At 37.7% G+C, this 20,484-nt stretch overlaps 1 protein-coding gene and 1 pseudogene across 3 annotated transcripts in view; one reads left to right on the top strand and one right to left on the bottom strand.

Moving 5' to 3' along the window:
* STIM2 (stromal interaction molecule 2) overlaps positions 1–20,484 on the top strand; it is a 166,082-nt gene that overhangs the window by 3,824 nt on the left and 141,774 nt on the right. The gene's annotated exons all lie outside the window — the stretch shown is intronic.
* Positions 9,252–10,035, bottom strand: LOC111549839 (annotated as a pseudogene).

The raw sequence follows: 20,484 nt of genomic DNA, 5'->3' as shown, positions 1-20,484 counted from the left end.
TATTACATTATTTCTTATGGAATTAATTGTTTCAGAATTTTAAAAAACAAATTTTAACTGAACATATTTGCCTCTATCTTTTTAAAGAATGAATTAAAGTAACATTCTTTAGTGCCTATATGAAGGTTTTATCTTAACTGTAGTACCATTTCACTGATTTGGCATATTATTCGAAATATACATATATAAAAACATGTCTCTTAGAAGTATTAAAATCTCAATTAAAGTTTAATACATTCTTAGTTCAACATATAATACCATTTAGAACGGCCACTTTACCCAGTGCTGTTAGACACCTCTGTGTTGTGGAGCTTTAATTAATTTAGATGGAAATATCTCAAATTAGCATGATTGTCATTGGGAAAATGTTAAACGGAACTTTTAATGACATCGGTTGTATTCCTTATTTTTTTAAATTAGTAGTTTGTTTGCCTGTGGGATATATGTGTTGCTTTCAGTAATATTTTATGAATAACTTACACATGTTAGTGTTTCCATTGTGACCATAGACTCAAAGTAGATTCAGATGGCGTGAGAAACCTTTGTTCCTCTGTGACATTGCTCTTTCTGAACTTCTAAAGCCATCGTTTGCTGTATCCTCTTTCTCTTTCCCTTTAGTATCATTTCCAGTGCTTTTCTTCACCAGTCTTTAGTCATTGCTGTAGTTGTATTATTGTTGCTAACTACAGAATTAAAAAATCTGTTCATATCCATTTGATCTAGTCAATTCTGAACATTTAAGAATTGGTAGTAATCTAATTGGTCTGGAAACATTGCATCCCTTGGTACTCTTAAGAATACCATGGCAGAACTGGCCTCTGTTGGGAGTCTCATAACACAGGAAGAATTCAGAGGGCCAGTTGGAAAAGTGGGTGCAAGATTTAGCTTCCTTTTATTCTAAAGGAGAACACAGGATAATTTAGCTTGGCAAAGCCTTGCTTTGTGGCTGGATACATGCTAGTATTTTCAGATTAATTTAGGCTCTTTTTGCGTAATGATATCAAGGATTTTTGATAGTGGCCTAATCATTGATGATAATTGCGGTGTGAACACTCACAATGATTGTCGGAGATCTGCATTTATGTAATATGATAGTTAATGTATATATTGGCTAAGCTAATAGTAAAACTAACTGCTAATAATATGGATAGTGAGCCATTTTTTGACATTTACTAGAGTTTGGACCTTACCTTGTTAAGATCTACCTAGGAATTTACTTCTGAATTGATGAGATTTTATTAACTAAATAATTATTAAGCACAAGCAGAATAACGCGAAAGAGAAAGTGGGAAAGAATTAAACAAAAGAGTAAGATGTAGGTCTGACTGTTTTGGACTCAGACTAGGTAATAATAGGCACATTGATTAAACTATTCCTATGTGTTAGTATTGTGCTAAGTGCTTTTTATATTATACATCACTGTTTTTGATTCTGAGACTAATCCTGTTAGATAGCTACTGTTTTTTTTCTTTCCAACTTTTCTTTTGGATTCATTTTTGATTCCAACTTTTATTTTAGATTCATGTGGCAGGTTCGTTGCCTGGGGTTTTTGCATGATATTGAGATTTTAGTTACCAGTGATCTCGTCAGCCAGGTACTGAGCATGGTACTCAATAGTTTTTCAACCCTTAACCCCTCCTCCTTACCTCCCCTACAAGTAGTCCTCAGTTTCTAATGTTGCTATCTTTATCTTCATATAGTAGATCAGGAAACATACTGGATGGTCTTAAGTAACTTGCCCAAGCTCACATTAGTAGGTAGCAGAGTTAGAGGTTGTCTAGGGTTTCTCTGATTCCAGCGCTTGGATTCTTAGCGGGTATGTTGTATGCATCCTTATACAAACAATATGCGATGGATTGTGATTAGACCACAATGGGCTGCAAAGTGTAGGAGAAAGGACGAGGCTGTTAGAGGACCTGGAGGAGGGCAGGATTTGAGCTGGACCTTGATGTATAGATAGGACTTCTTATGGAGATGAGTGAAAAGGCTTTCTGGGAGGAGGCATATCCAAGAATAGGGGGTAAATAGTTTTCTTTTGAGTTAAGTATGAGGTATATGTAGAGTAGTGGGGAATGCAAGAAGAAAGAAGGTTGGGGCCAAATTATCAAGAGCTTTACAATTCCCTAGTGTATTCAGCATGTATCAAAATGTCAGCACATCTAAAACTGGGATACTCGTCTGTATACTAGGAAGAATGGGACACCCAGAACAAATACATATTTTCTTGGCATATGCATTTTATTAGATTATTTGAGAGATATACAACTAAAGGTTTCTAAATATGCACGTTAGGGAAAATGTACATATGTTTTAATTTTTGAGGTAAAGGCATTTTGAACTTTCAGAATGTTTTGTTAATAAACTCTTGAAGTTACAAATCTATATCCTGTCATTAGGAGGTGAGAGGCATTGTGGTTTTTGAAGATGGGGGGGGGGTGACATGTCCTTTGTGGTTGAGACAGCCAATTCTGGGTGGATGGCAATGAGGAGATAACAGAGATAAGGATGCCAGTTAGGAAACTACTTAGAAGAAGAGAGCTTGAGAATTCTAATTATGTAGTGGCTAGGAAAACATTTAGATGAAATTTGTAAAATCGACTGTATTCTTAGCTTAGAAAGGAATCTGGCTATTTATATGAAGTGTAAGAAATAAAAATTATCTTTAGCATTAAACATACAGAGTTTATAGAATGATTTAAATCAGTATAAGCCCTTAATAAATCCAAGAAGAAACACACTGTGATAGAGAATCTTCTTTATTTCAAATGTGCCAATTTCTTAATATAAAGATTAGTTTTTTAAAAAAATGTAATTGGGCGTATGTGATGATTTACAAAGTTGTTGACAGAAAAACAATTGCAAATGTCTTTGCCAGTTGTTTGACAAATAAAACCAAAAAACTTTTGATATCCGAAGATAATATATTTGCCATAAAATGCTTATATAAAGCTTTTAGAATTCCATGTGTAAAAAGGATAAGTGTTTTCAGATTGAACTAATGTTAGAAGTCAAGAGTCGAAGTCTCCCCAGACCCCTAGCTGTGAATAACAATATTTCAGACTACTGGCATATTATTTCAATATTAACTTCTAAATTTCATTCCTGTGTGAATTTCAAGCTTAATCTACAGATGATGATTTCTATTGCCAACTCTAAATGGTTTGTTCTTTTCTTTATCCATCTAGATCTTTATATTAGTATACATTGGATATTCAGTCTTTCTTGACACTTTCTAATTCTACCTTCTGTAACTGTTTTCCTTGACTAGTTTCATTGTTGCTGATTTTAAGGGTGGTTCCCTCTTAAAGTCTCTGTTCTCAGCCTCCTGTTCCCCTAGTCTAGCTGAACATTTCCTCCTCGGAGAACTTCATTACTAGGAAAGGTCTAAATTGGGGGTAGGGAACCCCAAGCCAATGATTGATTTGATTTTTGGCTTTATTTCCTTTGGCCCTTTGTGTGATACAGCACAAGCATCATGGCTGCAGTCCCGAGACTAATTTCCTTTCAACTGGGCCTTGTCAGCCATATCCTTTAAAGTGAAACAATTTCAGGATTAAGGCTAGGAGCATTTGCAGAATGTTTAATAATGTCTATTCAGTGTTTTCATAAGATAGTGGTAACTCCCTTCTAGTACACACAGGCTGATTGGAGCCACAGAGCCTGGCAGGCGCAGTTTACTTGGACTAACATTCATCTCAGAGCCCAAGTACCTGTATCTGTCCGCGTGTTTCTTTTTGTGTATGAATGTTTTTATGTGTGCTTATGGATCTTGGCCACTGTGTAACTTTTTTTCCTCTAGTCATTTTCACTTTCTCTGCCTCTCTTTGATCTTCCTAAACTTGACATTATAGGGAACTGAAACACCTCAAAAACTTTTATTGAATTAAGTGCTGGGATTTTAATTAAAAAAAAATGCTTGAAGTGAGTATCTCATTTATGTGATTACAGAATACTAAACAGCCTTATCATAAACAGCCTCATCAAAACCCCCTAGGGTAGTCAAAGTGATTTGTAGTTTCTTAAAATATTCTCTTTTTAAACCCTTGTTTGACAGCACACTGCAAGTTGCACAGGCCCGTGTTTTCTATTACTGTCTTTTTTTCTTTTTTAAAAAATCTGATATTTGATAACTAGATAATCTTAATACCCATTCTTTATTCCTATTGTCCAGCAATAAATCTCTAACTTTTCATTCACGACGTATATGTAATTTTTGCTCTGTTTCCCCAATGCCTTGAACCATTGTTATGTTTAGCTCTTATTTCTCCTTTGCCACACATATTCAGACTCTATTAATCCTCGCTTTTTCTTTCTTCTGGGTACCACATTAAGAAAGAAAAGCTAAACTGCAATTGTAGGTACCCCTGCCTATTTTTGAATTGAATTTGCATACCCTCTGATGTTTATTCCGTATTTGTTTGGGGTCGTACGCTGTGGCTCATGCCTGTAGTCCCAGCACTTTTCGAGGCCAAGATGGGCAGATCACTTGAGCCCAGGAGTTCGAGACCAGTCTGGGCAACATGATGAAACCCCATCTCCTCAAAAAATACAAAAAAATTAGCTGGGCGTGGTGATGTGCCCCTGTATTCCTGGCTACTCAGGAGGCTGAAATGGGAGAATCAGGTACCTGAGCCTGGGTGAAGTTGAGTCTGCAATGAGCCTTGAGCAGGCCACTGCACTCCGGCCTGGGCGGTGGAGTGAGACCCTCTCTCAAAAAAAAAAAAGGGAAAAAAAAAGTTTGTTTGGTTCTAGGTCTGTTGTATGGGTCCTAAACAGAACTATAGAAGGTTAAAGTGAGAAAGTTAGTCGTTGGTGAATATGTCTGTGTGTGCATAGAGTTTTAAACAATATTTAGTGATGGTTTTGTGCCAGCTATGGTTTGAGTAACTGGAAATATAAAGTTGCTGAAATTGACCATTTAAAAACATTTATTATTTATTTATTTTTAGAGATGTAGTCTCACTTGGTTGCCCAGGCTGGAGTGCAGTGACATGATCATAGCTCACTGCAGCCTCAAACTCCTAGACTCAATCAGTCTTCCCGCCTCAGCCTCCCAGGCTGTGAGGCACCACAGGTGGCTAATTAAAAAAAAATTTTTTTTTAAATGTAAACCTGAAAATTGCCTGAGAGTGGATAGCATAATCTAAAAATAGGAAAATGTGTATAAATATTTTGTTTCTTAAAAGACCACTACTGTGGTAGCTTATCTAGCATCCTTGCTACATTTACTGAAAATACCTGTTAGAGATATCTGCACTGCTATGTTCTTTTCAGCATTTTTCACAATAGCCAAGATATGGAAACAACCTAAGTGTTCATCAATGAATGCATAAAGAAAATGTGATACATATGCACATGCATCGTGAAATATTATTCAGCATTAAAAAAGAAGAAAATCCTGCCATTTGTGGCAACATGGATGAATGTGGAGGACGTTATGCTTAGTGAAATAACGCAGACCATAGAAAGACAAATACTGCATGGAATCTGAAAATGTCAAACTTACAGAAACAGAGTAGAGTGGTGGTTACCAGGGGCTAGGGAAAGGAGGAAATAGAGAGATGTTGAAACTTCAAGTACAAAGATTCAGTTATGCAACATAAATGAGTTCGGAGATCCAATGTACAACAATATGACTATAGTTAATAGTATCGTATACTGTACTTGAAATTTGTGAAGAGGGTAGACCTTAGGAGTTCTTAACATACCAAAAAAAAAAAAAAAAAAAAAGGTAAGACTGTGATGTGCTGGATTATGTGAATTAGCTTCATTTGTGGTGAATATTTCATGATGTATGCATATATCAAATCAAATTGTATATCTTAAATATATCTACTTTTTGTCATTATGCCTCACGGAAGTTATAACAAAATATAAGAATATTTATTGGAAGTATTAAAAAATAAGTCCCCCTTCCCCCTTCTTTGGAACAAAGTATAATTATAAATATAGTTTAAAAAATTTTAACTGATACATAATAGATGTACGTGTTTTCAGGTATCATTCCTTTTTTCACTCTTTAGTATACTTTATTAAAAAACAAGCAAGCAAACCCAAAATTTCAGTGAGTCCTATGTGCCAGATACCAGTTGGGTGTTTAGAATTTCAAGATCAGTAAGATACTCACCCTACCTTGTAGTCTGCTGGAAGGCATATCCACTTAAAGGGTGATGATAATTGTGGTAAGGGTAAAAGGGCCTAAGGCTATGTGCTGTAGTTTACTGAATTACAAAGGTGGAGTTACTACTTTTGATATGGAGATGCAGGTTGTTAGTGAATCCTTTTTTTTTTTTTTTTTTTTTTTTTTAAATATCCAGAGTAGAAGTGTCTGCCGAGAATGTATGAGTTTGTCAGATGGAGAAAGGCATGGTGGAAAACCAGAGGTGTGAAGTGAGGAAGCTGGGTGGGGAGTGACGATTATTATAGGCATTGACATTTGAGAATGCTAAATATGATTGTGAATTACCAAATACCCAGGATGACAGAGTCAATGCTGGGCCCTTTTGCAGTGCAGCATCATCCATATTTGCATGTGGGATTTAAATTTTTGCCAGGCATTTTGTATGTTTCATTCAATTGAATCCTTAGAGAATCCCTGTGAGGTTATCTCCATGAGTTAGTACATCTAACAGAAGTTTAGGATTGCTCTCAAATAGTTTGTACTTTAAAAATCCCCCAGTGCCAAGGATCTTCATGTTAAGCATAAGGTATATATGGAGTTGAATCAGGAAATGAGGCTGGAGAAGGAGCAGATACAAACGTTGTGATTAATTTACATTCTAGATCTTTATTGTCCAATGGCCTTAGGAGTTCTTCCTTCATTTATTTTTGGTATATAACAAAATTTTCCTATTAAATATTCCGAAATCTTGGAATACGACTCCTATAAAATATATCTGAGGCCCAGTAATTTGTCCTTTTTAAAATTAAACTTTGACTCGGTTTGTTCAGTTTGACTCGGCTTTTCGATAAATGCGTAATTGCTGTTTGTGCTTTGTTTTCATAAATGTAAGGATGATGGAATGTAATTTTTAAGAAGCATAGCATCTTGTATCTTGAACTTTTATCTGGCCCATCAGTTTGTTTTCACCTTTTTTTTTCTTTTTTTGGTAGAGACAGAGTCTGGGTATGTTGCCCAGGGCTGATCTCAAATTCCTGGGCTTAGGCAATCCTCCCACCTCGCCCTGCAAAGTGCTTAGATTATAAGTATGAGCCACCGTGCCTGGCCTGTTTCCACTTTTGTATAGTGTGATGAAGGGCATAGCCTCTAGACTAGAGCAGGATTTTCTGAGTTTGAATCCCAGTCTGACAGTGGTTTTGTAATATTGGGTAGATGATTTAGTCTGTTAGCACCTAAATTTCCTTATCTGTAAAATGGACTGCAAAGAATAAATGAATAACTCTGTATATACTTAGAATAGAGCCTGGCAAGGGTAAGTATTCAGGTGTTATTGACTTACATTATTCTTTTTATCTCTAGATACAGAGGTAGGATAGTTGTAGAAATATGCTTTGATTTATTGAGTGTTATTAAGATATTTTATGTTGCATTTTAAAAAGTACGAAGACATAATTTGAAGCAGTTAGTTGATCTAAATAACTGGACCACGAATGGTCCGAGATTAGTTAAAACTCTGTAGAGATATAAAGCTAAGTATAGACAGTGACATTGAGAAGCACCATGATATTAAAAAAAAATTAATTGTATCATAAGCCTAAGTCATTTTGTACCTTTATTATTTTATATCATTTAAAGATTTAAAGCATTTTGCAGTTGAAATGTTAGACTTTAAAATCTTTAATTTATGAGTTTAAAGGTTTATTATAAAAAATTTAGAACATACTGAAAAGTAAATATAGAAAATACATCTACTTCAACAGCTAAAAATAACAAAGATGGGCCGGGCGCGGTGGCTCACGCCTGTAATCTCAGCACTTTGGGAGGCCGAGGCGAGCGGATCATGAGGTCAGGAGATCGAGACCATCCTGGCTAACACGGTGAAACCCCATCTCTACTAAAAATACAAGAAATTAGCCAGGCATGGTGGCGGGTGCCTGTAGTCCCAGCTACTTGGGAGGCTGAGGCAGGAGAATGGCGTGAACCCAGAAGGTGGAGTTTGCAGTGAGCCGAGATCACACCACTGCTCTCCAGCCTGGGTGACAGAGTGAGACTCTGTCTCAAAAATCAAAAACAAAAAACAAAGATAACATCAAAATTTTGTTTTTTACAATCTTTTATAGATATGTATGCATATTGATATATTTAATAATAGGCTCATAGAGTGATTTTTAAAAAATGTGAAATTACTTAGTAAATATTTGAATGCCAAGTATATTACAGGCATATGATAAGTATTGGGGATACAAAGATGAATGAGATTGAAGTTTTTGTTCCCATGGAGCTTGCATTTCAGTTGGGAAGATAGAAAATACAAATGCTATTTTGAGTTGTGAGAAATGCTATTAAGGAACAAGAGAGACATACAATAGAAAATAATGTGGGGGCAGTTTTTAATATAGGTAGGCTAGAGAAGGCTTCTGAGAAGGTCACATTTAAGGTGGCATCTTGGAGGACAATGAAGAGCCAAGTCTGAAGAACTGGGGAATAGCATTCCACACGGACAGAGACTTTGAGGCAAGACAGAATTGGAATTATTTGAAGAAGTGAAAGAGTATCATTTTGACCCAGCATCTTGAGGGAGGGGGAATGTCGGATGAGATCTGGCTATAGAAAAGGGAAGGACTGGATGGTACAGAGCCACATAGACCTTATTACATTATGTTTGGGTTTAATTCAGAGGATAACAGGCTGGGTGTGGTGGCTCACACTTGTAATCCCAACACTTTGGTAGGCCGAGGCAGGCAGATCACCTGAAGTCAGGAGTTCAGCCCAGCCTGGCCAACATGGTGAAACCCCATCTCTACAAAAATACAACAATTAGCCAGGCATGATGCTGGGTGCCTATAATCCCAGCTACTCAGGAGGCTGAGGCAGGAAACTTGTTTGAACCCTGGAGGTGGAGGTTACAGTGAGCTGAGATCATGCCATTGCACTCCACTTCAGCCTGGGTGACGGAGTGAGACTCCGTCTGAAAAAAAAAAAATGTTCTTTCTATTCTCGTTGCTGCCGTGTTAGTTCTGAACTAAATCATTTTGGCTAGATGTGGCCAGAGCAGGGGGGCTCTGGGCCCCTTGTTAGGTCCTTGTTAGCAGTGGCCCAGGGTTACTAATGACTCCTTTGTCCAGGAAGCTCATGGGGAATTACAGACATCTTTGGATATGAAGTTTTGGTGATCAGACAGGGCTTGTTTCCTGTAGGGCACTTCCTCTGTCATCACTGAGAGAGACGCTCATGTCACCACTCTCTTCTGCCATAATGGCTTCGTCCAGCTCTTGGGACAGCTTCTGGAGATGCTGTTCTGCCTCCACAGGCTCTAGGTCACTGTCAGACTCGCTGGGAGAGCAGAGGGGCTCTGTCAAGGAGTAAGGGCTCTGGAAGGCAGACTCCCGCCTCAGCCGCTGTAGTGGGTGGGTATGTGAACCCATCCGGGCAGAGAGGCAGTAATGCTCCTTCTCCCAGGGGTCTGCGGCTGAGTGGGCAGGGGCGCCTCCAGACAGCTGGGTGCTCTTCTGGCTCAGGCTGTGAGTCGGGGATCCACTGCTCTTCTCTGCCCCTCTCTTCCTCCTCCTGGCCTTCACCTGAGTCTCCACTAGCCACTTGGTGTCAGGACTCTTGGATTCTCTGGTACTTGGCATCCAAGGCACTCTTAGCTGAGCGAGCTGTAGCCTGGAGGCTCTGCTGCCCTGGCTCTGGGGTTTCCAGGTGTTTCCAGGAGGGGTCTCCCCAGAGGTTGAGGTTGACGACTGTCAGGGGCAGCCTCCTTTGTAACTGTCTGCATATGGAACCCAGGGCTGTGAGAGGTCTCCTGGATGGCTGGCCACAGGCTACAGCTCCTTGCTGTCCTCAAGCTGCTCCTGGTGCTGGAGAGATCTCCAGCGCACAGAGGCCCCTACAGCCTGCCACCGAGAAGCCATCTGCCTGCCCAAGAGTCTTGTCTAACCATTAGGCCCCAGCACCCACAACGTCCACCTGACACCAAGTACTGTTAAGTACTTTTAGGAAGAACTGTGGCACATCTTTATTGGTGACTAGTAACTTCTAGTGGACAAATGTTACAGGATCAGCTTTCAGTTCTTCATTTACATAAACTGAGCAGTTATTAATATATTACTCATTTGGCTTAAGTTATGAACTCTCCTCTTTTAACGGATAATTTCATATCTTTTCAAGTTTAGGGAAATAAAGAATGGATTATTTAAAATGTTACAATTTTATTTGATTTATAGTCTCACAGATTTTAAGAACATTAAAAAAGTGCTGGTTAATATGAAATTGGAAGTAGTAAAATCGATAAGTATTACGCATAGACTGTGAGGTTATATGGTGGCACTTAGTTGTGGAGGATATTTATTCAATAAATGTTTGAATGTCTACTATGTGCTAGATAGCAGACACTTTTTAGATGCCGGAGAAGTAGGAGAAAACTAAACTAATGAAGTTGCTGCTGTCATAATTTTACTTTTAATGCTGTGGTCATTTGTTGGGCAATTGTAGTTTTGCTACGTGCAGTATGTGGTCTTAGAATAAAATTAGCTTCTTCATATTATGATTGCTGCGCATTCCAGTACTCACTAGTTTGCAGATTCCTCTAACTGAAACTGAATGGCACATTGGTTTTATTTATTAATCTTTTAACTCATAATATCAGTTATACAAATCACAATGATAAATCTCTTTGAGTTTTATACAAAGCATATCCATATTCTTAACTTACAGTCAAGTTTAACTTAGTGTAATAGACCTAGAATTAGAACTCAGATCTATTAACTCCTAGTTTTGTGTTGTTTTTGCCATATGCTATATAGTATTTTTTATGAGATTTGTTTAAAAATCTTATAGAAATATGCACATATACTGGTCCTCTGTATGTAACTAAACTTATATATGAATAATCTATGATGAGTTGTTTAAACGTGTTTATAACATTATCTGGTAACTTTTGTAGTGTACTAAAAATTTAGTTTTACATTTTGAAGTCTTTAAGTTTGTTTTCAGGCAGGTGGCTTTTCATCGTAAGCCCTAAATACGTTAATAATTAGGATTATTTTTTTCTGCGTGTTCTAGATTAGTAAAGGAGTAAGAAGCTGGTATGAGTCTCAGGCCTCTAATTTATAATGTAACAACATGAGAACAGACTCTGTAGGAATGAAAAGATAATAAGTCTTTGTATTTAGTCAGTCTTCAAGATTTCTAGATAAATGGGAGCTGTTTTTAGTTAAATACAAATTCCCAAGCAAGACATGATATGTTTATAGACAATTCCTTTCTAATTATTATGGAGATGTTCTTGAAAAATCTTATACTAGGAAAATTTCAAATTGAAAAACAGACCTTTGGGAAAAATGGGCTTCAGACAGTCTGGAGCCCCACAAAAGCCCTTATTAATATTTATATTTGCTAAAAGAAAGTACCATTGTAATCATTTGCATGTTCTGAATTAGTAATTCAGAAAAGTTAGTTTCCATTTATCATCCTTTTATTATTAGGAAGAGTTCAGTATTTCCTTCTGTAGCTTATGAGATGTTTGAAAACCCATGTTCGCTTGTAGTAGATTGTATGTACACAAAGGAGCATATTAGCGGCTCAGTGTCCAATCCATTGAAAAGCTAGATGTCTTGTTTTTGTTACTTGAAATTGTTGATTCACATGTCTTAGGAGTCCACACGGTCTCAGAAATGTTGATTGATTTGGATGAATCAAATGGAAAAGGTTTGGGGTAAACTTATTTAAGAAGTCTTTAATTTCTCCACTACTATGAATGAAACCACTTCAGTAACAGGGTATTGGTAAAATTAGAATTCTTCCTCTAGAGGCTTTATGTTAAGACATGAGGATGTTGGACAGTCTTTCCTGGCTCTGTTCCCACCACCTAGGTAGGTCTTTGGATTGTAACACTTTCCCACTTTTGAGTCACAGGGATACACTTTTAAGGCCAAGTGGACTTTACCTAGGTTTCCTTTAACTCAGGGTTGCATTTTAAAAGTATGAAAACTGGCCCTGCCTTGCGTTACTCTTATCAACCTCTAGATCCCTTCTTTTCCAGTTACTCTAACGTAAAAATTCTCACAGTAGTGGAAATGAGAAACCATAGATAAATTTGTGGGTTTGTTAGAATTTTCATAAAGTGGAATTATCATCTAGAGGACTTACTAAATTTATATATAATAATTGTTTTTTTTAACTCATAACCAAATGCCTTTATTTAATGTACTTGCTGAAAATTGACAGTTTTTTGGCCAAAGTACTATAGTCAGTGTCTTCACTGGTTTAGTGGCTTTTGGCAGAAAACTACAGTGTATGTTTAATTATTGGATTATACTTTACAGTTCAGGTTTTTTCTGTCTCTTACTGTCTTTTTTTTCGTTTTAGACCATTTGAGTTTTTTTGTTTTTCGTGTGGAGATGGTAAATAGAATGTCATCTTTTTATCGGTGATAGAAATATTTTTACAATATCTGTTACATATGTACTTTCCAATAGTTAGTTATTCCAAGCTATATTGTTTTGTATTAACCTTTTGCTTTGACTTGCCTGATTTAAGGTAACTATAACTTAACCAATTTTAAGAGGGCTTTCTGACCTCTTTGGATCTTGGTTGTCTTTTGTTAATTTTGGAAAATCCTGGCCATTATCTTTTCAGATAATTCTTTTTTCCTTTGCTTTCTCTAGTCTCCCTTGGGACAACAATTAAGTATATGTTAGACTATTTGATAATGGTGTTTCCTTACGGTTTCTTTATTTAAAAAAACACCTCTCCCCTTTTTTTTCTGTTTCAGTTTGGATGACTTCTGTTGACCTAAGTTCATGAATAATCCTGTCAAAGGGATTCTCCATCTTTGATAAATTCTTATTTTTAATTTTAGCATTCCTATTTGACTCTCTTATAGTTTCCGTATCCCTACTAAAATTTCGTATCTGTTCTTATGTTGTCCAGATCCTTTAACATATTAATCTTTTCCTTTACCTCTTTTAACATATTTATGAATCATAGTTATTTTAGCATCTCTGATTAGTTCCAACATCTAGGTAATCTCTGTTTGGTTCCATTGTTTGCTTTATCTCTTAACGATGGGGGGTTTTTTTTTTCCTTCTTTAAATGTGTCTCATAATTTTTGAATGATAGATTAACCTGTGTCTAGAAATGGGTACACCTCCTCTGTCACACTGTTAGTATGGTAGGTTGAGTTAGTTTTGTCATTACTTGGTCTGGATATGGCTCTGTTGTTTCTATCATCACCTTCAGTGCACCACAGACCTAAATTTCTCTCACGTCGGGTTGCTGTTATTTTGTGCTTTGGATGGACTGAGTGGTGTTCCTGCTTGCTGTGGTTTGAACATTTGTCCTCTCTAAAACTCCTGTTGAAATTTAATTGCCCTTGTAACAGTACTGAGAAATGGGACCTTTAAGAGGTGCTTTGACCATGAGGGCTCTGCCCTCATAGGTGGGATTAATGTTGTAAAATATAGGGCAAGTGTGGCTCCCTTTTGTCTCGCTCTCTTTGCCTTTCTGCTGTGTAGTGACTCAGCAAGAAGGCTGTAGCTAGATGCTGGTGTCTTCATCTTGGACTTCCCAGCCTCCAGAACAGTGAGGAAATAAAAATGGATTGCTGTTCTTTATAAATTACACTGTCTCAGATATTCTGTTATGGCTGCACAAAGGGACTAAGACACTGCTCTGTTGGCAGCTGTCAGGAACATCCTGTTCTATAGTGGATTCTTTTTTATATATGCTAGGTTTGTAATGGGGGGTGGAGAAATTCTTGGTTTTCCTGGTCTACTCTCAGTCTTAGGTAGGGCTTGTGAGCCTGAGTCTTGAGAGTAGAACCTTTTCGGTCTTCTCCTCTCCCCCAATCTTTCCCCTCCCATGGCAGCCAAATTGTGTCTCATGACTGAGGTAGTACTTGGGACGGAGAGTTTTCTGTCCGTCCTCTAGCAGTAGTGTACTTCTGCTTAGTTTTGGTATGGGATCATGGGTCAGGAGGGTCTCTGTGTCCTTGAAGTGTAGTAGGCTTTTACTTCTGTCTCTCCCTTAGGGGCAATGGATCTTTGCCTGGGCCTTGTGGGTGGGAGAGGTAATTACCTGCTTCTCCTAGTCTGTGATTGTCTCTCAGACTCTGACTAATCCTGATTTTTGGTATATCTCTTTTTCCTTCCCTTCCAGGTTTCAGGTTCTGTTCTCTTATTTAGTCACTCACTCGTATTCCCCATTTGTATTAGTTCATTTTCACACTGCTATAAAGATAGTCCCTGAGACTGGGTAATTTATACACAAAAGGGGTTTAATTGACTTGCACTTCCACCTGGCTTAGGAGGCCTCAGGAAACTTACAATCATGGCAGAAGGCGAAGGGGAAGCAAGGCACATCTTACATGGCGACAGGAGAGAGAGAGCAAGGAAGTGCCGCACTTAAAACCATCGGCTCTCATGAGAACTCCCTCACTATCATGAGAACAGCATGGGGGAAACTGCCCCTGTAGGCCAATCACCTCCCATCAGGATCCTCCCTCCACACATGGAGATTGCAATTGGAGATCAGATTTGGGTGGGGACACAGAGCCAAACCATATCACTATCTGACTTTTGACTGTATTTTAATATTTTCTTGCTGCTTTGTCTCCCCTGTCATGTGCTCTTTTTGTATTGCATTCAGCTTGACTCATCAGCCTGTAAGTAGGCCAGTAAACTTTTCAATTACTTTTGTGACTCAGAAACTTACCTATTATTCTAGTTAATCTACTTGACTGTGTATTTACTTAACTATGTAATCTACATGACAGTGTAGATCTTGCATTTTTGTATAATTTGTACCAAAAATCTCTAATGAGGATTTCATGGTTTCACTTAGTTGATTTCACAGTCTAACGGTTGTGAAACTGTTAATCTTTTTTTACCTGCCTTTGGTGAAGAGTGCATAGTTTTGTGGAAGGATTATGGGATTGAGTCAGGTGACCTGGGATATTATACCATTTCTTTTGTCTGCTTTTCTATTCATCTACAAAACATTTATTGAATACCTTTTTTTTTTTTTTATTCTGGGTGGTGAGATGTTATGACTATGACTTCTGATAGCTTTAATTTATCGAGTACAGTCACTGTGTTAAGTGTTTTTCATAGGTTCACATTTAATTCTCCCAACAACTCTATGAGAGCAATAGGTATTATTTGTAGTAATTATTTGAGGAAACTGAAGGACTATATAAGTATCATGTCCATTACCTCATAGATAGTAAAGAGAAGCAAGCCTTCCACAAACATTAGTAATGTTTCATCTCACGGATGCTTCATAGTATACATAACTATTCCTTATTATTAGAAACACACTTTACGTTTTAGCTTTGTAAGTAATGATTCAGCCAGAGTTCTAAGAGGTATACTTGATTGTTCTGGGCCCTCATTGCCCACATTCTGACCTCCTGCCAGCAAATACTATGGGTTCTAGCCACTACATTATGTCTTGAGTTTCTCTGCTTTTTTCTATTTTCATTGCCATCACTGTGGTCTAGGCTACCATTCCCTCTTACTGGGATTCCTGCAGTACCTTAACTTGTTATCGTTCTTTACCTTCTGCAGCCTAATCTCAGAAGACTGTACACGTAAGATAATTTTCTCCCCCCTCTTTAATGACTTCTCACGTAATTATGATAGAATAGAAACCCTTCACGTTGACCTGCAAATTGCTGCATGATCTGGCCCCTGTCTACCTTTGTAGCTTCATCTGTTTTTACCATTTCCATCTACCCACCTTCCTTTCTGCTGCTGGAGTATGTGAAACTCTTTCTCTGTTTCTGGGCCGTGGCACTTGAGGTTTCCCATGTCTTGATTGTTCTTGCTCAGCTTTTTGCATGTTTGGATGTAGTATATTTTCGGTTTTGTATTTTTCTCAGGACTTTTTTTGGTGACTTCCTATAGGAGCAGGCTCAGTTTGTACTGTCTCTGATAAACATGCACAGTATTTTGTTAATTTCCTTTATAATACTTCTAACCAGAAATTACATTTTAATGTGCTTATTAACTTGTTATCTGTACTTATCCACAGAAATATAAGCTGTAAAAGGATTGGGCCCTTGTAGTATACTACTACATGTAGTGTCTAGATAGTACACAGTATCTCATAGGTACTCCATAAAACTTTCTGGATGCCTTGGTTCATACCTTTTGTGCATAAACCTTCATATATATATATGTATATATATAATTTTTTCCCCCTGAGAATAGACAGCCAAATTAGAATTAAACTAGAGGAAATATTTAATGCATTTTAAACCAGATGCGGTAACTTAAATGTTTTAGAAATGATTTTTTTCAAAGATCTTAGGATTCTTGAAATGGGTACTATGTTATCTCAAATTTTATTATTACATACGTAGGTTTTCTTATTTTGAACTTGGAAAATATAAGTGTAGACAAGAATAAAATAAATTGTACTCTTCAGAAAGAACCATTTTGGTATTGTTCTATTTTATATGTATATGTGGTATTATTTTATGTAGTTGTGCTATGTTCTGAATATGTGTGTTTCCCCAACATTTATATATTGAAACCTAACCCTCAAGGTGATGGTGGTACTAAGAGGTCGAGCGTTTGGGAAGTGATTAGGTCATAAGGACAAAACCCTTATGAATGGGATTAGTGCCCTTCTAAAGGAGGCCAGAGGGGGCGGGGCGTGGTGGCTCATGCCTGTAATCCCAGCTCTTTGGGAGGCCGAGGCAGGCAGATCACCTGAGGTCAGGAGTTTGAGACCAGCCTGGCCAATATGGTGAAACCCCGTCTTTACAAAAAATACAAAATTTAGCCAGGTGTGGTGGTGCATGCCTGTAGTCCCAGCTACTTGGGAGGCTGAGGCAGAAGAATGGCTTGAACTCTGGAGGCAGAGGTTGCAGTGAGCCGAGATTGCACTGCTGCACTCTAGCCTGGACGACAGAGCGAGACTCCATCTCAAAAAAAGAAAAAAAGCCACTTTTGCCCTTCCCTTCTGCCATGTAAGGGTATAGCAAACAAGGTGCCACCTGTAAAGCAGGAGAGCCCTCTCCAGAAACTGAATCTGCTGGTGCCTTTATCTTGGACTTCCCAGCCTTTAGAACTATAAGCAAAAAAATTGCTGTTCTTTCTAAATTAACCAGTATAAGGTATTTTGTTATAGCAACCTGAATGGACTAAGACAAGTTGCAATCCTTTTAGATAGAATTTTGCATCTTTTAAAAATCCAATGTATCCTGAGCTTTTTCTTAACTATTAAATGGAATGGAAGTTATAAATTATTTACTCATTGTTGGATAGATTCCCATTGTTGGATAGATTGTTTTGAGTTTTCTTTAAAAAATATTGTTATAAACATTTTTTGCGTAAATCTTTTCTGCAATTTGGATTTTAAGGACACCTTCCTAGAAGCATACTGTTAAATTAAAAGATATGAATATTTTAAGGTTTAAGAAAATACGTATTTGTGTATATTTACTGACAGATTGCTTTCTGGAAGGGTTGTGTTTTTGAGTGCCCAATAGCGTTTTTATTGAAAAAGAATCTTTGGTATTTTCAGTGAAATGTCATGTTTTTATTTCTTTGATTATTTAGAGTATGATTGGTTTCCCTTTTCTGTGTTGTTAAATACACTGTCCCTTGTAATTGGGGGTTGAGATTGCTCTGGCAAAAGATGTGTAAAACTAATGAGAAGATGAAGACTGATTCTTTTCTGACATTCTCTTATGGTGATTCTTGTAAAAATGTGATACTGTGAAAAGGGTTGAGCTTTCTATTAATAATAAGTTAATTGCGGTTTCATTTTTTCCAGTTTTGTAAAGTTTCAGTTGTTGCTAGTTTTTTCCTTCAATTGTAATTTTATGTTTGATCTTAGCCAAAAGGCCAAGAAGCAGTGCCCCCTTGTAATTCTGGTTTTATCTAGAAACCTAGTTTCTTAAATTTCTTTCTTTTTGTTTTTCTTTGTTTTTTTTTTTTTTTTTTTTTTTTGGAGACAGGGTCCGGCTCTGTCACCCAAGCTGGAGTGTAGTGGTGCCATTGTAGCTCACTGCAACCTCCGCCTTCCAGGCTCAAGTGATCCTCCTGCCTCAGTCTCCTTAGTAGCTGGGGGTGAATTCAGGAATGGGCCACCATACCCAGCTAATTTTTGTATTTTTTTTTGTAGGAATGGGATCTCCCTGTATTGCCCTGGTCGGTCTCGAATTCCCAGGCTCAAGCAGTCCTCTGCCTCGGCCTCCCAAAGTGCTGGTATTACATGAGCCACAATACCTGGCCCATTAGTCTCTTGTTATGGCTTGAACTATTATATATAAATCCAGGTGCTGTCTGTGTGTCTTTTTTTTTTAATTAAGATGGAGTCTTACTCTGTCACCTAGGCTGGAATGCAGTGGCGCCATTTTGGCTCACTGCAACCTCCACTGCCTGGGTTCAAGTGATTCTCATGCCTCAGCCTCCCACGTAGCTGGGACTACAGGCACACGCCACCACATCCGGCTAATGTTTTTTGTATTTTTATTAGAGATGGGGTTTCACCATGTTGGCCAGGCTAGTCTCAAACTCCTGACCTCAGGTGATCCACCCACTTTGGCCTCCCAAAGTGCTGGGATTACAGGTGTGAGCCACCGCGCCTGGCCTTGTGTGTCTTTTCTACCATGGGGAATGATGATCAGAGAAGCCTACCCTGAAGCATGAGAAAGCGGGAGGGTTGGGAGGAAAACTGTGTGAAATAAAGGAACTAGGCTTTATAAATAAACTTGCATATAAATGGTATATTATTTGCTAACTCAGAATCCTTTGCTTCAATTTCTCCTTGGATTAAAAATAAAGAGATAATCACTGTCTTTAAAGGTCATGGTAAGGATTAAATTGAAAACGTGCACGTATATACCTGTCTTATATTGTATATAATTTGGTGTTCAGTGAATTAGGTATTTTTTTCCCTTAGGAAATAGAGGGATTGGCACAATGTCTTGGAATTACTGTATTATAGAAACACAGGAATGAGGTATACTAGTATATGCTAGGATGTTGACTGAGGTACTGAAAGTGTATAATAAGTTACATTATGGTGGGCAAAGCAGTTTAACAGATCCATTCTTTGTAACACAGCTGCAGTAACAGTAGAATTGTATAATTAAAATACAGTATGAAAAGACTCTTTGAAGGTTAATTTACAAATGAAAATTTACTGCTATGTTTATTAATCTCTTTGAAGGAGACTTAATGCTGTATCAAATGTTCCTTTTGTAATTGACAGAAACAAAGCACCATGTGCTGTGCTGAGTGAGCCATGTAAATCTCACATGGCTGTGCTGAGTGAGCCATGTAAATCTGTAAGGTTATTTATTTTGGTATGATGGTGATAGCTTATTTTCTTATTATATAGCCATGAAATTGATCCTTGGCATTTATCTTACTCTTTGAAAAGTTACTGTGAGCAATGGTATGATCAGATTGTTACCTGGATTAATATGTCACAAATGGATGAGCCTCTCAGCAAACCAGGGAAGTTATCTCAAATGGGACTGAAATAATGGGATTAGATACCTGAGTTCCTTATATTTCTCTGGAAAAGAAGGTACTAACTCTAGAATTCACCCAAATGCAAGTTGGGCTTGAGAGTTACAGCCGATCATCTTTATAACGAACCAGTTCCTGCAAATAACCCTGAGCCCCTTCGATGTGGGAGACTGTGTGTGCCTGGTTAGGAAGGTGAAAAAGATGAAATAAAATGTGTTCTCCAGTAAAAGAGACTTAGGCCATTTTAGTGAGGGTGAACAACATACCTACTTAATAGGGTTGTTGTGAGCAATAAAGATCAGTATAGGAAAATGTTTAGTACAGTGTTTTCTACATAGTAACTCTTAGAAAGCATTAGCTATTACTGTATTTTAAAATCCTACAGTTTCCTTCTATGATGATGCTCTACTTAAAATGGTTATTTAATTCTTAAGCCTGTTTGTAATAAAGGTTTAGAAAAGAACCAGAATAGGGCTAGAGTGTGACTTATTGCTTCTACTGCAACTACTTTAGGACATTTAAATATAAAGTAAACTAATAGGAAGTTGTCTCGTTGTATAGGCAGGGTAATGTACAAGCTATTTTAAGAAGGGGCTCTTTGCATTTCAGTGTTCATCTGTCAGTTGGCCATAGTAGAAACACCCTATTTAGCACCATTGGGGGATTAAGTATCCCACATGAGTGAACAACCATTTATTGAATACTTACATATATCAGGCACCTGCTCTGAATGCTTTACATGAAATAACTCATTTAGTCTTCACAAGCTTATGGGGTAGATCCCTATTTTATAGGTGATGTAACACAGACCCAGGGAGGTTAAACACGAGTTCATGGAACTGGCAAGTGGGTGAGACAGAATTCTCATAA

Source organism: Piliocolobus tephrosceles, chromosome 3 (assembly GCF_002776525.5).
Source record: "Piliocolobus tephrosceles isolate RC106 chromosome 3, ASM277652v3, whole genome shotgun sequence".
Taxonomy (NCBI): Eukaryota; Metazoa; Chordata; class Mammalia; order Primates; family Cercopithecidae; genus Piliocolobus; species Piliocolobus tephrosceles.
This window is presented reverse-complemented; position numbering and strand designations above follow the sequence as displayed.